This window comes from Papio anubis, chromosome 2 (genome assembly GCF_008728515.1).
Source record: "Papio anubis isolate 15944 chromosome 2, Panubis1.0, whole genome shotgun sequence".
Lineage (NCBI taxonomy): Eukaryota > Metazoa > Chordata > Mammalia > Primates > Cercopithecidae > Papio > Papio anubis.
The window spans coordinates 60,911,474-60,933,496 of NC_044977.1; the positions used below are offsets into that span (position 1 = coordinate 60,911,474).

General features: G+C 39.7%; 1 long non-coding RNA gene across 10 annotated transcripts in view; it reads left to right on the forward strand.

Annotated features, from left to right (window-relative positions):
- LOC110742272 overlaps positions 1–22,023 on the forward strand; it is a 478,176-nt gene that overhangs the window by 309,953 nt on the left and 146,200 nt on the right. For 9 of the 10 annotated variants that reach the window (XR_004181876.1, XR_004181888.1, XR_004181892.1 and 6 more), the window contains exons 4-6: positions 14,725–14,823; positions 17,063–17,177; positions 17,334–17,501. This is a non-coding gene — a long non-coding RNA (uncharacterized LOC110742272). The remainder of the gene's footprint in view (positions 1–14,724; positions 14,824–17,062; positions 17,178–17,333; positions 17,502–22,023) is intronic. The other variant, XR_004181875.1, reaches the window with a different exon arrangement.

The window sequence follows — 22,023 nt, forward strand, 5'->3', positions numbered from 1 at the left end:
AAGGTTTTTGATTTTGTGTCTCTATCTCCTTCAGTCCTACTCTGATGTTAGTTATTTCTTGTCTTCTGCTAGTTGTTGAATTTGTTTGCTCTTGCTTCTGTAGTTCTTTTAATTGTAATGTTAGGGTGTCAATTTTAGATCTTTCCTGCTTTCTCCTGTGGGCATTTAGTGGTATAAATTTCCCTTTAAACACTGCTTTAGCTGTGTCCCAGAGATTCTGGTACATTGTATCTTTGTTCTCATTGGTTTCAAAGAACTTATTTATTTCTGCTTTAATTTCGTTATTTATCCAGTAGTCATTCAGGAGCAGATTGTTCAGTTTCCATGTAGTTGTGTGGTTTTGAGTGAGTTTCTTAATCCTGAGTTCTAATTTGATTGCACTGTGGTCTGAGAGACTGTTATGATTTCCTTTCTTTTGCATTTGCTGAGGAGTGTTTTACTTCCAATGATGAGGTCAGTTTTAGAATATAAGTGCAAAATGGTGCTGAGAAGAACGTATATTCTGTTGATTTGGAGTGGAGAGTTCTATAGCTGTCTATTAGGTCTGCTTGGTCCAGAACAGAGTTCAAGTCCTGAATATCCTTGTTGATTTTCTGTCTCATTGATCTGTCTAATATTGACAGCGAGGGTTTTATAGATATTGATGGAACATATCTCAAAATAATGAGAGCTATTTGTGAAAAACCCAAAGCCAATATCACACTGAACAGGCAAAAGCTGGAAGCATTCCCTTTGAAAACCAGCATGAGACAAGGATGCTGTCTCTCACCAGTCCTATTCAACATAGTATTGGACGTTCTGGCCGGGGCAGTCAGGCAAGAGAAAGAAAGGGCATTCATATAGGAAGACAGGAAGTCAAATTGCCTCTGTTTGCAGGTGACATAATTGTATATTTAGAAAACCCTATTATCTCAGCCCCAAATCTCCTTACGCTGATAAGCAACTTCAGCAAAGTCTCAGGATGCAAAATCAATGTGCAAAATCACAAGCATTCCTATACACGGTTAATAGACAAAAAGAAAGCCAAATCATGAGTGAACTCCCATTCACAGTTGCTACAAAGAGAATAAAATACCTAGGAATACAACTTACAAGGGATGTGAAGGATCTCTTCAAGGAGAACTACAAACCACTGCTCAAGTAAATAAGAGAGAACACAAACAAATGGAAAAACATTCCATGCTCATGGATAGGAAGAATCAATATTGTGAAAATGGCCATACTGCCCAAAGTAATTTATAGATTCAATGCTATCCCCATCAAGCTACCATTGACTTTACTCACAGAATTATAAAAAACTACTTTAAATTTCATATGGAACAAAAAAAGAACTCATATAGCCAAGACAATCCGAAGCAAAAGGAATAAAACTGCAGGATTCACACATCCTGGCTTCAAATTATACTACAAGGCTACAGCAACCAAAACAGTATGATACTGGTACCAAAACAGATTTATAGGCTGATGGAACAAAGCAGAGGCCTTAGAAATAACACCACACATCTACAACCATCTGATCTTTGACAAACCTGACAAAAACAAGCAATGGGGAAAAGAATCCCTATTTAATAAATGGAGTTGGGAAAACGGGCTAGCCATATGCAGAAAACTTACACCTTATACGAAAATTAACTCATGATGGGTTAAAGTCTTAAATGTAAGACATAAAACCATAAAAACTCTATAAGAAAACCTAGGCAATACCATTGAGGACATAGGCATGGGCAAACACTTCATGACTAAAACACCAAAAGCAATGGCAACAAAAGCCAAAATTGACAAATGGGATCTAATTAAACTAAAGAGATTCTGCACAGCAAAAGAAACTATCATTAGAGTGAAAAGAATGGGAGAAGCAATCTATCCATCTAACAAAGGACTAATATCCAGAATATACAAGAACTTAAAGAAATTCACGGTAGAACCTTAAGATGGCGAATAGGAACAGCTCAGTCTCAAATCAAGCGTAGTGACACAGAAGACCAGTGATTTCCTGCATTTTCAGCTGAGGTACTGGGTTCATCTCACTTCTAGGTGCTGAACAATGGTGCTGGTCAGCTGCTGCAGCCCGACCAGCTAAAGCAGGCAGTGTCGCCTTACCTGGGGCATGAAAGGAAAGGAATCCCTTTTTCTTAGCCAGGGAACTGAGACACACACAACACCTGGAAATGGTGCTCCACCCAATACTGCGCTTTAAGCAAACAGGCACACCAGGAGATTATATCCCACACCTGGCCGGGAGGGTCCATGTGGGCCTCCCTCATTGCTAGCACAGCAGTCTGTGATCTGCAGCAAGGCAGCTTAGCGAGGCTGGGGAGAAGCCGCCGTACTGAGGCTTAAGTAAGGTAAACAAAGCGGCTGGGAGGCTTTCGAACTAGGTGGAGCTCGCAGCAGCTCAAGGAAACCTGCCTATCTCTATAGACTCCACCTCTGAGGACAGGGGCACAGTAAACAACAAAAGCAGCAGAAACCTCTTGCCAGGCCTTAAGCGACTCTGTCTGACAGCTTTGAAGAAGGCAGTGGATCTCCCCAGCGTGGAGGTTGAGATCTGAGAAGGGACAGACTGCCTGCTCAAGTGGGTCCCTGACCCCTGAGTAGCCTAACTGGGAGACATCCCCCACTGAGGGGCAGTCTGACACCCACACCTCACGGGGTGGAGTACACCTCTGAGAGGAAGCCTCCAAAAGCAGAATGAACCAAGGTACACTCGCTGTTCAAGAAATATTCTATCTTCTGCGGCCTCTGCTGCTGATACCCAGGCAAGCAGGATGGAGTGGACCTCAAGCAATCTCCAACAGACCTACAGCTGAGGTCCTGACTGTTAGAAGAGGAAAACTATCAAACAGGAAGGACACCTACAAAACCATCAATGCGTCACCATCATCATCAAAGACCAGAGGCAGATAAAACCTACAAGAAGATGGGGAAAAAGCAGGGCAGGAAAAGCTGGAAATTCAAAAATAGAACCCATATCTCCCGGCAAAAGGGCGCAGCTCATGCGCCAGCGGATCAAAGCCTGGCGGAGGTAACTTTGGCGAGATGAGAGAAGAGAGCTTCCAGTCCATCAAACTTCTGGAAAGCTAAAGGAGGAATTCCGTACCAAGCGCAAAAGAAACTAAAAATCTTGAAAAAGTGGAAGAATTGATATGGCTAAGTAGTGAAATGCAAGGAAGGTCATAAAGCGAAATGAAAGAGATGAAAACCATGACACGAGAAATAAAGTGACAAATGCACAAACTTCAGTAACCGACTCGATCAACTGGGCAGTATCAGCGATGAGGATCAAATGAATAGAGGAAATAGGCGAGAGAAACCAAAGAAAAAGAAAAGTAGACAAAGCCTGCAAAATTGTATGGGATTATGTAAAAAGACCAAATCTACATCTGATTGGGGTGCACCCATAGCAGAAGTGAGGGAAAATGGAATGGTTGGAAAGCACTCTTCAGGATATCATCCAGGAGAACTAACCAATGATAGGGGCAGGCCAACATTCAAATCAAGAGAAATACAGAAGCATACAAGATACTCCTCGAGGAAGAGCAACTCAAGACTTACATAATTACCAAGATTCACCAAAGTTGAAATGAAGGAAAAAATCTTAAGGGCAGCCAGAGAGAAAGCAGGTTACCACAAGGAAGCCGGCATCAGACTAATAGCAGATCTCGGCAGAAACTTCTAAGCCAGAAGAGAGTGGGGCAATATTCAACATTCTTAAAGAAAAATTTTAAACTGAAATTTCATATCAGCCAAACTAAGTTTCATAAGTGAAGGAGAAATAAGTGCTTTACAGATAAGCAAATGAACAGAGATTTGTCACCACTGGAGGCCTGCCTTACAAGAGACCCTGAAGGAAGCACCCAAACAGGAGAGAAAGGAACAGCCAATTTACCAGCCATTGCAAGAAGCAATGCCAAAATGTAGAACCATTTAGGCTAGGAAGAAACTGCATCAACTAATGAGCAAAATAACCAGTTAATATCATAATGGCAGGATCAAGTTCACACACCAACAATCTTAATGTAAATGGACTAGAAATGCTCCAATTAAAAGACACAGACTGGCTTGGAAACTGGATAAAGTCAAGACCCATCAGTCTGCTGTATTCAGAGACCCATCTCTGCATAGAGAGACATACATAGGCTCAAAATAAAGGGATGGAGGAAGATTTACCAAGCAAATGGAGACCAAAAAGCAGGGTTGCAATCCTAGTCTCTGCTAAAACAGACTTTAAACATCAAAGATCAAAAGAGACAAAGAGACCGTACATAATGGTAAAGGATCAATTCAGCAGGAAAAGCTAACTATCCACTAAATATATATGCACCCAATACAGGAGCACAGATTCATAAAGCAAGTCCTTAGAGACTTACAAGGAACTTGAACTCCCATACAGCTGTAATGGGAGACTTCCAACAGTCCACTGTCAGCTTACATTAGACAGATCAGCAGACAGAAGAAGTTAGCAGGATATCAGGAATTGGAGCTCATTTCTGCAGCAAGCAGACCTAGCGAACATCTATAGAACTCTCCACCCCAAATCAACAGAGATATACATAACTTCTCAGCACCACATTGCACTTACTCCCGAAATTGACCACATAATTGGAAGTAAAGCACTCCTCAGCAAATGTACAAAGAGCAAGTATAACAAACTGTCTCTCAGACCACAGTGCAATCAAACTAGAACTCAGGACTAGAAACTCAATCAAACACAGCTCAACTACATGGAGCGAACAACCTGCTCCTGAATGACTACTGAGTATAGCGAAATGAAGGCAGAAATAAAAGATGCTTTGAAACCAATGAGAACAAAGATACAACATACCAGAATCCTCTGGGACACATTTAAAGCAGTGTGTAGAGGGTTATAGCACTAAATGCCCACAAGAAGCAGGAAAGATCTAAAATTGACACTCTCACATCACAATTAAAAAGAACTAGAGAAGCCAGAGCAAAAGCGCGCATTCAAAAGCTAGCAGAAGGCAGAAATAACTAGGATCAGAGCAGAACTGAAGGGAGATAGAGACACAAAAACCCTCAAAATCCAATGAATCAAGGTTGGTTTTGAAAGATCAACAAAATTGACAGACCACTAGCAAGACTAATAAAGAAGAAAGAGAAAGAATCAAATAGATGCAATAAAAAATGATAAGAGGAAATATCACCACGACCCCACAGAAATACAAACTACCATCAGAGAATACTATAAACACCTGTCACATAAATAGCTAGAAAATCTAGAAGAAATGGATAATTTCCTGGACACTTGCACTCTTCAAGACTAAACCAGGAAAGTTGAATCCCTGAATAGACCAATAGCAGGCTCTGAGTGAGGCAATGGTAATAGCCTACCAACCAAAGTCAGGACCAGATGGATTCTGGCTGAATTCTACCAGAGGTACAAGGAGGAGCTGGTACCATTCCTTCTGAAAGTATTCCAATCAATAGAAAAGAGGAATCTCTAGCTCATTTTATGAGGCCAACATCATCCTGATACCAAAAGCCTGGCAGAGACACAACAAAAGAGAATTACGAACCAATATCCCGTGTTTATCGATGCAAAATCCTCAATAAAATACTGGCAAACCCAGTTCAGCAGCATCAAAAACATCACCATGATCAAGTGGGCTTCATCCCTGGGGATGCAAAGGCTGGTTCAACATTCACAAATTAATAAACATAATCCAGCATATAAGCAGAACCAAAGACAAGAACCACATGATTATCTCAATAGATGCAGAAAAGGCTTTGACAAATTCAACAGCCCTTCATGCTAAGCGGCTCAATAAAATTCGATACGATGATGGGTACCTCAAAATAATAAGAGCTATTTATGACAAACCCACAGCCAATATCATACTCAATGGGAAAAAACTGGAAAAATTCCCTTTGAAAACTGGCACAAGACGAGGATGCCCTCTTTCACCACTCCTATTCAACATGAGTGTTGGAAGTTCTGGCTAGGGCAATCAGGCAGAGAAAGAAATCAAAAAGGGTATTCAGTTAGGAAAGAAGAGGTAGAATTGTCCCTAACTGGGATGACATGATTGTATATTTAGAAAACCCCATTGTCTCAGCCCAAAATCTCCCTTAAGCTGATAAACTTCCAGCAAAGTCTCAGGATACAAAATTAATGTGCAAAAATCCTGGCATTCGTATACACCAGTAACAGAAAAACAGATAGCAAATCATGGGTGACCTTCCATTCTAATTGCTTCAAAGAGAATAAAATACCCATAGGAATCCAACTTACAAGGGATGTAAAGGACCTCTTCAAGAGAACTACAAACCACTGCTCAGTGAAATAAAAGAGGACACAAACAAATGGAAGAACATACTATGCTCATGGATAGGAAGAATCAATATCTCGTGAAAATGGCCATAGTGCCCAAAGTTATTTATAGATTCAATGCCATCCCCATCAAGCTACCAATGAGTTTCTTCACAGAATTGGAAAAACTGCTTTAAAGGAGTTCATATGGAGCAAAAGAGCCATCTCAAGACGTCTAAGTCAAAAGACAAAGCTGGAGGCATCAAGCCACCTGACTTCAAACTATACTACAAGGCTACAGTAACCAAAACAGCATGGTACTGTTACCAAAACAGAGATATGAACCAATGGAACAGAACCAAAAGGTCCTCAGAAATAATACCACACATCTACAGCCATCTGATCTTTGACAAACCTGAGAGAAACAAGAAATGGGGAAAAGAGGATTCCCTATTTAATAAATGGTGCTAGGAAAGTGGCTATACATAGAGTAACTGAAACTGGATCCCTTCCCTTACTCCTTACTCTGAAAATTAATTCAAGATGGATTAGAGACTTAAATGTTAGACCCTAATACCATAAAACCCTAGAGGAAAACCTAGAGTGAGTACCATTCAGGACATAGGCGCGGGCAAAAGACACCATGTCTAAAACACCAAAAGCAGCGGCAGCAAAAGCCAAAATTGACAAATGGGATCTCACATTAAACTAAGAGCTTCTGCACAGCAAAGAAACTACTATCAGAGTGAACAGGCAACCTACAGAATGGGAGAAAATTTTTGCAATTTACTCATCCTGACAAAGAGGCTAATGTCCCAGAACTACAAAGAACTCAAACAAACTTACAAGAAAAAACAAACAACCCCATCAAAAATGAGCCAAAGGATATGAACAGACATTTCTCAAAGACATTCATACAGCCAACAGACACGAAAAAATGCTCACCATCACTGGTCATCAGAGAAATGCAAATCAAAACCACAATGAGATACCATCTCACACCAGTTAGAATGGCAATCATTAAAGTCAGGAAACAACAGGTGCTGGAGAGGATGTGTGGAGAAATAGGAACACTTTTACACTGTTGGTGGGATTGTAAACTAGTTCAACCATTATGGAAAACAGTATGTGATTCCTCAGGGATCTAGAACTAGATATGTACCATGACCCAGCCATCCCATTACTGGGTATATACCAAGGGATTATAAATCATGCTGCTATAAAGACACATCGCACATAGTGTTTATTCGGCACTATTCACAATAGCAAAGACTTGGAATCAGCAAATGTCCATCAGTGACAGACTGGATTAAGAAAATGTGGCACATATACACCATGGAATACTAATACATGCAGCCATAAAAGGATGAGTTTGTGTCCTTTGTGGGGACATGGATGCAATGAAACCATCATTCTAGCAAACTATCACAGAACAGAAAACTGGCTTGCATGTTCTCACTCATGGAGGTGGGAACTGAACAATGAGAGATCCACTTGGACTTCCGGAAAGGGGAACATCACACACTGGGGCCTATCATGGGGGCGGGGGAGGGAGGATTGCATTAGGAGTTATACCTGATGTAAATAGCGAGTTGATGGAGTGCTGAGTTGATAGGTGCAGCAGCACAGCAACATGGCACAAGTGTACATATGTAACAAACCTGCATGTTATGCACATGCACCTAGAACTTAAAGTATAATAATAATTTAAAAAGTGGCAAAAAGAAATTTACAAGAAAAAAACAGCCCCATCAAAAAGTGGGTGAAGGACATGAACAGACACTTCTGGAAAGAAAACATTTATGTGGCCAACAAGTATATTAAAAAGCATCATTGGTCATTAGAGAAATGCAAATCAAAACCACAATGAGATACCATCTCATGCCAGTTACTATGGCAATCATTAAAAAGTCAGGAAACAACAGATATTGGAGAGGTTGTGGAGAAATAGGAATACTTTTACACTGTTGGTGGGAGTGTAAATTAGTTCAACCATTGTGGAAGACAATGTAGCGATTCCTCAAGGATCTAGAACTAGAAATACCATTTGACCCAGCAATCCTATTACTGGGAAATATACCCAAAGTCTTATAAATCATTCTACTATAAAGACACATGCACACATATGTTTACTGCAGCACTGTTCACAATAGCAAGGACTTGGAACCAACCCAAATGCCCATCGATGATAGACTGGATAAAGCAAATGTGGCACATATATACCATGGAATACTATGCAGCCATAAAAAAGGATGAGTTCATGTCCTTTGCAGGGACATGTATGAAGCTGGAAACCATCATTCTCAGCAAACTAGCACAGGAACAGTAAACCAAACACTGCATGTTCTCACTCATAAGTGGGAGTTGAACTATGAGAACACACGGATACAGAGAGAGGAATATTATACACTGGGGCCTGTCGGGGGTGGGGGCTAGAGGAGGGATAGCATTAGGAGAAATACCTAATGTAGATGATGGGTTGATGGGTGCAGCAAACCACAATGGCACATGTGTACCTATGTAACAAACCTGCACGTTCTGCACATGTATCCCAGAACTTAAAGTATAATTTAAAAAAATTCACAATCTTCTCTATCATCTCATCGTGTTGTTGTGAATATCAAATGAAATCAATATATGTGAAAGCATTATTGAAATATAGGTTTTAAAACTAATAACCAATCTCTTTATGCTATTATTGCTGAGTCAAACTTTTAATTCAAATGAATTACACAAATAATTTTTAGGATTTATTTTTGAATTATAGGATGGCATCTGCCAATGGGTAGATTTGTCTGCAAGGCATCCTGAGACATCCTTGGCCTGCAGGATGCCTTGTTGGGAGCTGAAGTGCAGGAACTGATGCAGCTGTAAGGGCCAAGCCATGAAAGGGTATGGTTGGAATCTACAGGGTTTATTGAGAATATTCACTTTATTCTGAATAAAGACTAATACTGAACTTAAACCTATCAGACCTAATGTCCCCTTTCCAACAGATATTTTGTAGTTCCCTTTTTACTTTCAAAGATAATATAATTTTTAGGTAATACAATATCTCTACATACCTAATTTCACACAGAAAATAAATTAATATCATGCCCTAATTTTTATATAAAGGTTTAAAAGTGTAAAATAATTAAAAGTAACATAATATATATGTTAATACATAAGTGCTTGAGCTTGGTTACTAAAAGACATGATGAGTTAGTCAGATGCTATACCTACATGAAGAATGGAAATTGCAAATGCAGACTGTCACAGGAGCTTTGTACTTGTGACTCAAATAGCAAGAATGTCATTGTAGTTTTGGTGAAGTGATTTTCAGGATGGTGTACAATTTTTGGTAAAGTTTCCTCCCCATTATTTACAGAGTAGAAACTGTCCTGGAAAATTAGTTGTATATTAAAACGTGCTGCAAAAAGTACTTTGAGATTATGTATGAAACCGAGTTAGCTGCTAGGCTCAGATACTAACAGAGAGGTTTTTCATCTATATGAGTGTTCGAGAACACAGTACAATGAATCCTTGGGTGGATTATACAGTGCTTTCATTGTGGGATGTCTGTTTTCTCTGGCCTGCACACTCTAAATGCCAGTAAACATGTGGTGATGTTGTAGAAGGAGGCAGATGTTACTGTTATGACAACCAAATATGTCATCAACAGTTTCTGAAACATTCTATTGGGGGTAGAACCATCCCATCTGAGAATCAATTGATCTAAGCCAGGAGTCCATATAGCAGCTCAGGCATGTCAATAGTAAGGAAATATCACCCAGCCACTGACTAGATGTATAGGGAATGGAACCCAGCCCTGAAGTGTGCAGGTGGCAATGACTGGACAGAGTATCAGACCGACCAAACAGGCTGGGGTTCCTGTGAGAGCTCTAGTGGAGAACAGGAACCCCAGACAGAAGTCAGTTGAATGGATTAGACTGAGTGCTGGCAGCAGGCGGGATGAAAAGGAACACTGCAGTGTAACAGATATTCAGCTGCCCTGGGCTTATAACCCACTGAAGCCTGGGATAATGGCCACAAAATTAATTCCAGACTGCCAAGTACTTCTGTTGCTAAGCCTAGTCATCTTGATCAGCCTTGGTCCAGATTTGCTCAGGAGCTTCAGAGGGCTATGTTCTAGACATAAGGCATTGTGGAACCTCACCCTGAAGACTTCTGGAGAAGGCATGCACTGAAAAGTATAGACCTAGACACATTGGAAGAAAGTTACAAAAAAGAACCATGTGTTGGCTCAGTATTTGGAAGCTCTTAAAATGAAATGATCTGCCTTGTAAAATGGTGACCTACTGAGTAATAATAATCTTTTATGTTTAGAAAGGGATCTCATGTCTTCTATCAAGTTTAATGTGCATTATCTGAAATCAATCATGCCTTCTCTTGCCCAGTAGTCTCATATTGTTCTGGATCATTTATTGCTAGCCATCTAGAGAGTTTATTTACACTGAGGTAGTAGGTTCTTCACATATTATCTTCTAGAGTCATTAGTGTTTAGAAGGAAAGGCCAATGCTTATCTCAGGTCTGGACGGGATTTTCATATTGCTGTGCTTCAGAATCCCCTAGAGAGATGTTTTATATATATATCAATGCCCAAGGCGTCCCTCAGGCTGTTTAGATTCAGAAGATATGATTATGGAATATGTATTTTTTTAAAGTCTCACAAGTGATCCTTTGTGTAATTCAGGTTAAGAACAACTTTCTTATACATAGATTTTTTTCATCCATATTAGAATGTAAATGTCTTCAGCGAGGAATTCAGTTAACATACTCTGTAACACTAGTTCAGTGCCAGATAGAAAGTTCTTCCTTGATAAATGTTTGTTGAATCTTTGATTAATATGAAATTTTAGGCACTGTGGCCCATGTGTGTTTATGTGCAGCATGTTGGAGCAATGTGAGGCTTTTCTAACACTTTTCAATTTTTTACCTTCCTTGGTTAAGTCCTTTGTAGTCCACGCCATTGGCCCCCACCATCATTTAACATAGTATCTCATAGGCCCCTATCTCCATCCACCTTCCAGATTCAAACCTCCCTTCCATCCTTCCTCCCTCCTCCCTTCCTCCCTGCCTTCTTCCTTCCTCCATTCCACTCCATCCCTCCGTCCCTCCCTCCCTCCCTCCTTCCTTCCTTCCTTCCTTCCTTCCTTCCTTCCTTCCTTCCTTCCTTCCTTCCTTCCTTCCTTCTTTCCTTCCTTCTCTTCTTCCCTCTCTCCCTCCCTCCCTCCTGTCCATGCATCCATCCATACATCCATCCATGCATCTGTCCATCCATCCACATCCATCCATCCGTCTATCTGTTATGGACTGAATTGTGTCTCTCATCAAATTCATATTTTGAAGCCTTAACCCAAAGGTGATTGTATTTGGAGATAGGGCCTTTAAGGAGATAATTAAGGTTAAATGAGCTTATAAGGGTGGGGCCGTAATCCAATACCTTATACAAAGAGGAAGAGATACCAGAGAGCTCATTTCATTCTTTCTCTGTCAGTGCACAGAGAAAAAGTCATGTGAGCATTCCACAAGAAGGCAGTGACTCACAAGCCAGGAAGAGAGGCCTTGCTAGATACTAACCCTGATGACACCTTCATCTTGGACTTTCAGCTAGCAAAAGTTTGAAAAAATAAATTTCTATCATTTAAGCCACCCAGTTTGTGGTTTTTAAGATAGTCTGCTGTGGTCTGAATGTTTGTGTAACCCCCAGATTCATATGTCGAACCCTAATCCTCAATGTGGTGGTATTGGGAGGTGGGGGAAGTAGTTAGGTCATGAAGGGCAGGTCCCTCAGAAATAGGATTCCTGCCCTTATAAAAGCGGCCCCAGAGAACTGTCTTGCCCCTTTTGCCATGTGAGGACATAGCAAGAAGTTGCCATCTGTGAACCAGAAAGTGGGCCTTCACCAAACAACAGATCTGCCAGTGCCTTGATCTTGGACTTCCCAGAATCCAGAGCTGTGAGAAATATGTTTCTGTTGTTTATAAGCTACCTGGTTTATGGTGTTTTGTTATAGCCAGCTGAATGGATTATGACATAGCCCAAGGAGGCTAATACACTATCTATCCTCTATCAATCATCTTTTACCGGTGGGTAGCAATTTGTCGGGCAGATAGTAGCCTCTTTCCCATTAATTCAGAGGCATCCCAGAAATGATTGAGTTTTTGGAATTATTATTAATAACAATTCCAGGCACTAAAGTTCCTGTTATTATATGTGAAAAGATGTGGGTGGCATAAAGGATTAGGTGACCTAGGTATTTTTCAGAATTAAGGCTTGAGTGACAGACAGTTTAATAACATATCGGCTGACATCTCGTACTGCTAATGAGATATATTTTTTGGACCCTGGGATTGAGTATCTTGAGTAACTCATGAGGTCAAAGGAGAGCCAATGTCTTCAGGCAGTTTTATGCATAATAAGTTTAATAAGATTTTTATTTTTAGGAGCAGTGGCTGTGCTTTACTTTCTAATAATTTATGAGAACAACAAATTGAGACAATAAGGCAGAGAAGCTGAGAATTTGTGAAGCATTAATTTTAGTTTATTGTCTATTGCATTTTTTGTCAGTTGACTCATTTCCTCTCATTTTTACACTTACCAATGAGCTTAACACCTTTATAATGGATTACATGCCCAGTGATGAAGGACTAGACAGTCATTTTCTCTCCCTTACAATTCTGTTTAATATGACTAAATTATACCCAAAGAACTGCCTTTTCAGACCACCTTTTATGAGCTCTAAGAATGTAACAAGAAAAGGATCTGAGTTTATGAACCTATCTAGGTGGAGTTTTAAGTCAATGCCAAGTGGTTGTATGTGAAAATCTGTAGATTGCAGTTAGATTTTCAGTTGAGTGAAAATGTTTCCCTGGGAGTTTCTATTCTAAGAATTATTCCTCTACTTATAAATTATCTATGTGTCTGTCTATTTCCCTTGAGAGTGCGTATGTGCATATTATCTCTCTATCACCTTTAGCACTGAGCTTTCCATAGAAAACGTCATTCATTCATATTTATCAAACATATAATTATTTAGAATCCTACCGTTTTTAGACTTATTTGGGAGATAGACATGTACGTAAGCAAATAATTCAAGTAATCTCTTACAAGAGATGTAAAAGTTGTTATAGGAGCACAAACGAAGAGGTAATTAACTCTCCCAGGGAGGTTGGAGAAGAGGTAATATTGTAGATGTATCAGGAGGGACAGTGGGGAGTTGGCATAGAGGAAAAGGGTAAGGCCTTTCTTGACAGAGGGCACAGCATGGATACAGGCAAGGAGAACACAATGATGCTCTTTAGAAGGGCTGGGGAACATAGAGATTACCTAAATGTGTACAGCTGTGAGGATGATTTACCATGATAGGTCTGTGTAAAAGCAAAGGCTGTTTTGCTTTAGATGTGCAGTATCTTTCATGCTGTATGCTTGCTGCTCCTCAAACATGTTGTTCACATCCATGCCTTTGTTCTCATCATTCCTTCTGCCTAAATACCTCTTACTCATCCTTTGGGGCCTAGCTCTTCTGTGAAACTTTTTAACACTTTCCTGGCAGAATTTATTGCTCCATCTTCTATGTTCCCACAGCACTGTGCTCATATTGCTATGCAAGTATCATATGGGTATTGTTCATGTTGACATTTTCCTTACTGGATTGTGAGGTCTTCAAGTGCTGATACTACATATAGTTTTCTTTTTGTATTCTTATTAGCATAATGACTGGCAAACAATATGTATTTAAAACATGAAGAATCAGTACGGATGACCCCCTTAATGCTCCAGACAGAATTATTTTTAAAAGAGAAGTAGCTTGGCTCATTGGGAAGAGGCCAGTATGAGGATACTAGAAACTGAAATCTAACTTCACTTTGCTTCTTGGTGCTAACCAGCTGTATGGCAACAGGCTTGCCCCTTAACCTGGGGCTTCATCTTCGCTCATATGGATAGCGTAGTACCTTATCAGCATAAAGCCAGGAGGTGGAGTGAAATGATCTTCTGCGATTCTTTCTGACTCTAACAGCTGGAATTTAAAAATGTCTCTGATGAATTGATTTTATATTTACTCATATTTTCTTCATTTTCCTTTGAAGTGTCAGGAGACTTTATTATTTATCTGCTTAACTGTTCTCATAAATAATACATGGAGGTTTTTTATTACAAGGTATTAGTGAAGGAAACTAAAATCCTGAGTTTGTGCTCAGAATAGTCATAGAGTCAGAATGGATACTTGGAGCATCTTGAGAATATCTTGCTGTCTCTAGACAGTTCTCAAACTATTCTCCAACTGACCTCGTGCAAAGGTAATTGTATGTTGTTTTCTCTAAACTGGTATATTAACATACTATCTCCAAAAACTTTCTTTTTGAGTTGAATTTCTAATGAATTGATTAGCAGACAGATGGTCAGAATCTAGGAAAATAATAATAAACTATTTTGTCAATATTCACAGTGAACATCCTTTGAGATACTGAAGGAAAAAGGAAATAACTCAAATTCTTTTTCATCTGTTTGTTGTAATCAGCAAAACATGGCCAACTAAGTGTATCAGGTAAAAATATGATTTTATAAACTATTATGTGATTCATCAATGAAGTATTAAAACAAAACCAACATTTATAATACTGTTCCAATAAGCAATAAATCACTTTCACTGTTCTGATAACTGAGAAGATTGTGAATCTATTCTTGAAAATTATTACTTTTTATTAAGTGATATTGTGAACTGAGCACTGTAGTAATTAACACGAACACAACCTGTGGCTCTGGGCATTGAGGGACTTTTCAGAGCTTTGTCTGAAAATGGTGGTCTGCAGTGAGAATAGCAGTTGAGAGCACACAGAGGGCTGACTGGGTAGGATAGGGCTGCAGAAACAGCCCTCTGCTTCTATGTGTTGGAAGGTAATGGCAGGTTAACCTGAGAAGGGAATGGTGTCTTGTTATGAGAGAGACCTATTTTTTTCCCTCTATGTCTCAGAAGAGAGTAGCTACATCACAGATATTAGTCTTCCTTGTCCTTAGGGGAGTATTTAGAAGGCTTTGTTTTGATGTTGCAGTGTCCTGTAGGGAGGAAGAGGCTAGGCTCCTTTGCCAGCTTGCCAGCTTGCTAACCTGTTTGGCAGGGAAGGTGGGGCATAGATATTAAGCTCTCAAGACCCAGACCAGAGTCTAGCTAGATTTAACACCTTCAGCTGCGTGCAATGACCACCTGGACCTGGTAATCTTTTCACATGCATAATTTAAAGTAATATTTCAATAGTTTTTTGATTATAAAAGTAAAACATTACTATTGCAGGAAACTTGAAAAATATAAAATAGAAAGTTCAAACAAGAAAATTAGAAACACCCCAAATCAGAAATGCCCATTGTCAATATTCTACACACTTGAACATAATTGAGATCCTAGTTTGTATACAATTGTTTGTTGCTGAACATTATGTTATAAGCACTTGTTAAACCTTTGAAAATGCTTCTTAAGCATTATTTTTAATAGCAGGTTTACATGGAAGAAGATTCATAGTTTATATAACATATCCTCTATTTTTGATATTTAGATTGTTTCAAAATTTTTCTGCTTATATATTCTGTTCAAAGAATGGCTTTCTTCATAACGTTTCTTCTACTCTTTAGATATTTCAGTAGGATGATTTCCTAGAAATAGAATTATGTCAAGAGATATGGGTATTTTTTAGACTCCCAGTATGTACTATCTTTATAGAACTGTTATGTTGCTGCATCCTCTGTTTAATTTTCATGTTTCCTCTTATGCTTTTCTGATGGGGTGCAAGATTTTCTGAAACTGAGAATGACTATGTCCACCCACTCTAGGCCAACCACTCTAGTGCCAATCAACGGATCAATGATGGTCCTTTGACTTTGACTTAGACCCTGTGAGAGATTTAATAAGAAGTGAAACATATAGTTGTGTTATAGAAGTCTATAATCCAGCAAAACTAATGCATGTGGAAAAATTCACAAACAATTCAAGATAGAATCTCTGTAACCTTTCTTTGTAGGACACCTATGCAATAGGAATCTGAGGTTTCTACAGCGTAGATTCTCAATGATCAGTGTGAGTCCCCAGTCAATCCTGGGCCACCATCTGCTCTAGGTTTCAGAGAGGAGTTTCTTATTCTGTCTTTTCAATGAAGATGTCTCAACATACCAACAAGTGTGCCTTCTAATCCCCACAATCTTCCCCTGGATAATGACAATAATGATGATGATGCCTAACACTTACTGAGCCATTTACCTTGTGCCAGGCATGGAGTAAAACCATTTATATGTATTATCTCATGTTATCTGTCTAACATCCCTGTGAGGTGGTAGTATTACCCTTATTTTATGAATGATAAAACTGTTGCTTAGAGTGATATTAAGAGATTTCCCCAAGGTCATACAGTAGTCAGGGGAAGAGAATTATTCCAGCCAGGTGTGTCAGTTCAGAGTCTGTGATCTTGAACACAAAACCACACAGCCTCTCATGCTGGAAAGGCAAGAAGCTGAGCCTCTGCTAGGGAGTGTTTCTCTGTCAGACTCTTCAGCTAGAGTCTAACTGCTCTTTGCAGAGGCAGCTCCAGGCAAAGGATTTTCTTGTTGTTTGTGGCCACAAGTCCAGCAGCTACTCTCCATGATGTCTCTTATCAGGGATGTTACTATTCAGCATTGCTCTTGTAGATCCTCCCATCAGAGCAGTTCAATAGATTCTTTGGTGTTGGCTGAAGTCTGACTTTCTGGACTCCCTCTCAACAATGGCGTATTTAGCCTTACTCTTGGCATCACCTCTGCAGGGTGTCTGACAGCACTGCACCCACAGCTCTGCATAAATTCTCAACCCTCTGGAGGAATGACGGAAGCTGCAGTTGCCCCCACTCAAGGCTAAGTGCCTAGACTCACTCATGGCGAGTACGTGTTCTTTCCCTACGTATACCCTCTGTAGAACTGCAAAATCATAGAATATTATCATTCTCTCCCTGCAATATTAAAATCCATACCTGTTGTGGACTTGGCAGTAACCTAAAATTCCTCTTTTTGTGTTCTCCCCATGGACCTTTGACACAGATGAATATCAAACTCCAGGAATATCTTCCCAACCAAATATGCAAACTCAAGTCTTTTGCCTGGATCCCATTAGGTGGTATTAAGGTTAAGCATTATAGGAACTCAAAGAAGATGCCAATAAAGGCTGAAATGACCAGGAAAGATTCCTTGGAGGAGGCGAAACTAGAGGTGAGTCTTGAAATGCCTAGGATTTAAACACCTGGGCTTGATGAGGGTGGACATTTTGAGAGGGACGACTTACATGTGTGATGTCAGGATACAAGAAATTGTATTTACCAGAATGTGAGAAAGCTGGGCTGACAGGAGTCACGCTATGGGCACAGAGATTATTTAACCTTCTCTTTGGTTGCTGAGGCCCCACAGCTCCTCTATGTAATGTACTATTTAAAGGCCAATGCTGAGCATTTCCTGGTGTGACAGCTCTTACATTAGCTGCTTCTCCTAGGTAGATCTTCCTGGTAAATGCCTTGAAAGTAGCGGCCCCCTCTAAATGTTTCTTTTGCAAGCAAGCTAGCTAGCTGCCCACTCAGAACTTTCTAGTTGTTCTTGAGACAAGTTTTTTCAGTTTTTCTTTATTCTGATTAATTTTGTTTGTTTGTTTTTGGTTGTCAGATATTCAAAATAGCTTAAACATTGAGGGAAATGTACTGGCTTGTGTAGCCAACAGAAAAGTTCTTCTTAGGTTTCAGGAGCAGCTTGATTCAGGGGCTCAACATTTCCATGTTTCCGTATTTTGGTTCTTTATCCCTCTGTTTTGGCTACCTGCTCAGAGAGAGTCTTGCCCTGTTGATGTCCCTGGATTCTTCTTTATATGTCTAAACATATGAAATAGAGGGCTTTTTTTCTTACTGGTCGATTTGAAAAAGTGTCCTGGACTTGACTCTCAGTGGAATGAATTGCATCATATGCCCAACCCTGAGCCAGTTACTAGGGAAAAGGAGATAAGATGCTCTGATTGGTCAGGCCTGAATCATGCACTCACCCATGAAGGCAGACATGAAGTGCATTCAGCCCAACTACATGGACCAAACCTAGACCACATATAGTCTTCCATATAAAAGTAAGGGATGATGTTAACCAAGAAGGAGTAAATATATGCTAGGTAGTAAAAAACAACCTACATTTCCCATAGTGGGTCTCTGAATCTCCAAATATTAGGTTGAATAATCTCACTGGCCTAAAAGAATGGCTGGAATACCCTTCATTATTGCCTGGATTCCCTGGAAGGCTAGAGAGCTGTGCTGCTCACTGATGGATGCACCTGCCTCACGGGGCCATTGCTGACATCCTGAAAGTCACTGAAAAGATTGAAGAGTCACTTTGATCTCAACTGGGAGAAAGTGATGAATGCTCTGGATGTGCATTGGATCAGCAGAGAGAGAAAGGAGGATGAGTTTATTATCTGGCTTGACTATGTTGGAAGTAAATAAGTGAAGCTGCTTAACTTAATCTCTCAGAGGCATCTTGTCTGAGGCAGGAGAGCACAGAAGTTTATAACATTGGCCTCTAAAGAAGGGCTGCCTGGGTTTGAACTTAGTTTCTTAGTATCAGTAAGCCTTAGTTTTCTATCTCTACAAAACAGTGTCCTGAGGATGCAATAAAATTATGCATGTAAAGCACTTGATACAGTGCATGGTACATACTCCATTATTGGCTTAATACTAATGTTAACAAATAATCCTTTGCACCAGCACATAATGTCACAAGAGCTTGAGAGAGTCTGTCTATCCAGAGGCATGTGAAGCGTAGGACATATTTTCTCCTATTGGACATGAAACTCTTTCTTTCAGCTCCATTTTATTTCCTGAGGGGCAAACAAGTCTGACTATAATCTTCCCATATGTGCTCTGACAACTAATGGCTTCTGGGAGTCACTACCACATCCCCTTCTCCCTCCCACAGAGTCCTGCCTATTCTATGAAAGATTTCATGAATCTGATCTCCCACTTCACTGCCACTGCCCCTATTCTTGTTCACAAGCTCATCTCTCCTGCCTGGTTAATTCAGGAATCTCTAACTGAGTTCCCTGTCTCTAGTCTCTTTCCATCTGGTCTAGTCGATATAATAAGGACCTTACTCCTTAGCAAGGTATTACTTAAGGCTCTTTTTAGTCTGATTCCAGTCAACCCTTTCATCTGCAAGAATCTCCCCAACAAGACTTTTTTTTTTTTTTTTTGAGATGGAGTTTCACTCTGTCGCCCAGGCTGGAGTGCAGTGGCGCGATCTCAGCTCACTGAAAGCTCTGCCTCCCAGGTTCACAGCATTCTCCTGCCTCAGCCTCCCGATTAACTGGGACTACAGGCACCTGCCACCGTGCCCAGCTAATTTTGTTTTTTTGCATTTTTAGTAGAGACACAGTTTCACCATGTTAGCCAGGATGGTCTCGATCTCCTGACCTCATGATCCACCCGCCTCGGCCTCCCAAAGTGCTGGGATTATAGGCATGAGCCACCATGCCCAGCCCACAAGACATTTTTTTAGGATCACAGCCACTGATGTTCGCTGTTCTTAGAAAACTCCATGCACCAGCATACTGGCAGGCCTTTCCTGCATTGTTCTCACTGCCTATCTGCCTTAGTTGTTCTCTGCGTGGTTAACTTCTGCTTATCTTTTAAAGTTCAGCTCTTCTTCCCTGGGTCCCTTGTCCCTGTGCTTCCAGAGCTAGAGACAGATGTTAGTAGCATAGCATTTATCACACTATTTAACAATTGGCTGTGTACATGCCTCTACTCTGATATGCACCATAAAGTCTTAGAAGAAAAGGAATATGGCTTATGCATTTTTATATACCAAGGGCCTAGAAAAGTGCCCTCAAATGCATATTTTCTACAATAAATATTTATTCTTAGGTTGTAAATTAAAAAGAGTAAAACACACTGCTATACATTTCTCATAATACACCACCATTTCAAGTGGTGCTTAGGACTTTTCTTTCTTTTCAAATGTATTTTTAATTATGTAAGTAAAAAGAAATATGTGAATGTTGATATAGTTTAGTTCTGGGTCCCCACTGAAATCTCAACTCGAATTGTAATCCCCATAATCCTCATGTGTCAAGGGCCGGACCAGGTGGAGGTAATTGGATCATGGGGGCGGTTCCTCCCATGCTGTTCTGGTGATAGTGAGTTCTCATAAGATTATGGTTTTACAAGTGTCTGGCATTTTCGCTGCTTGTATTCACTTCGTCCTTCCACCTAGTGAATAAGGTGCCTGCTTCTCCTCTGCTTTCTGCCACGATCCTAAGTTTCCTGAGGTCTCGGCAGCAATACGTAACTGTGAATCAATTAAAGCCCTTTCCTTTATAAGTTACCCAGTCTTGGGTATTTCTTCATAACAGTGTGAGAATGGACTAATACACATGTATTCTTTTTCTTTTTTTTCTTTTCTCAGAGACAGGATCTTGCTCTCTCACTCAGGTTGGAGTGCAGTGGTGCAATCATGGCTCACTGAGCCTCGAACTCCTCCCACCTCAGCCTCTGAGTAGCTAGGACTATAGGTGTGCTCCACTATACCCGGTTAACTTTTAACTTACGTTTTGTAGAGACGGGGGTCTCATCATATTGCCCAGGGTTTGTGAATCTATTCTTACTCTTAAAAATATATTAATTCCCTTTCCCCACATAACCACTGTTACTGGCTTGGTAGGTACTTTTCAAGACCTTTTACAATTTTTATTTATTTTAAAATAACAGCTCTATTGAGATATAATCCACATGCCATAAAATTCACTCTTTAAAAATGTACAGTTCAGTGGTTCTTAGTGTTTTCACACAGTTGTGCAACTATCTGATTTTAGAACATTTTCATCATTCCTTTAGTAGTCACTTCCCATTCCTCCCACTCCTCAGCCCCTGGCAACCACTAATTTACTTTCTGTCCGTATGGATTTGCCTCTTGTGGACATTTCATATAAATGGAATCATATGGAAAGCATTTTGTGTTTGACTTGTGTCATTTTAGCATAATGTCTTCAGGGATCATCCATTTTGTAGATATGTTAGTATTTCATCCCTTTTTATGGCAGAATAATATTTTATGCATGCCATATTTTGTTTATCTGTTTATCAGTTGATGGACATTTGGGTTGTTTTCCATTTTTGGCTATTATGAATAATGCTTTATGAATATTATTGTATAAGTATTTATGTAAATGCCTGTTTTTAATTATCTTTGGTATATATCTAGGAATGAAATTGATGGATGATATGGTAACTATCTTTAACTTTTTGTTGGACTGCCAAACTGTTTTCTGCGGCAGCTGCACCATTTTGCATTCCCATCAGTAAAGTTTGGGGATTCCAACTTTTCCACATCCTTGTCGCCATTTGTTATATTGTCAGTCTTTTTGACCATAAGCATCTTAATGGGCATGAAGTATTCTCTGATTGTGATTTTGACTTTGATTTTCCCAGTGACTAATGATCTTGAGCATTTTTTAATGTGCCTATTGGCAATTCGTATATCTTCTTTGGAGAAATGTCTATTTAAACCTTTTGTTATTTTTTAACTGGGTTATTTGCCCTTTTTTTGAGTTGTAAGCATTCTTTATATATTGTGATATGTGATTTACAAATATATATATAGATATTTGTATATGTTATTAGATATATATCAGATATATGATTATCAGATATATATAACTTACAAATAAATACATCATATATGTAATCAGCTATTTGTGAATAATATA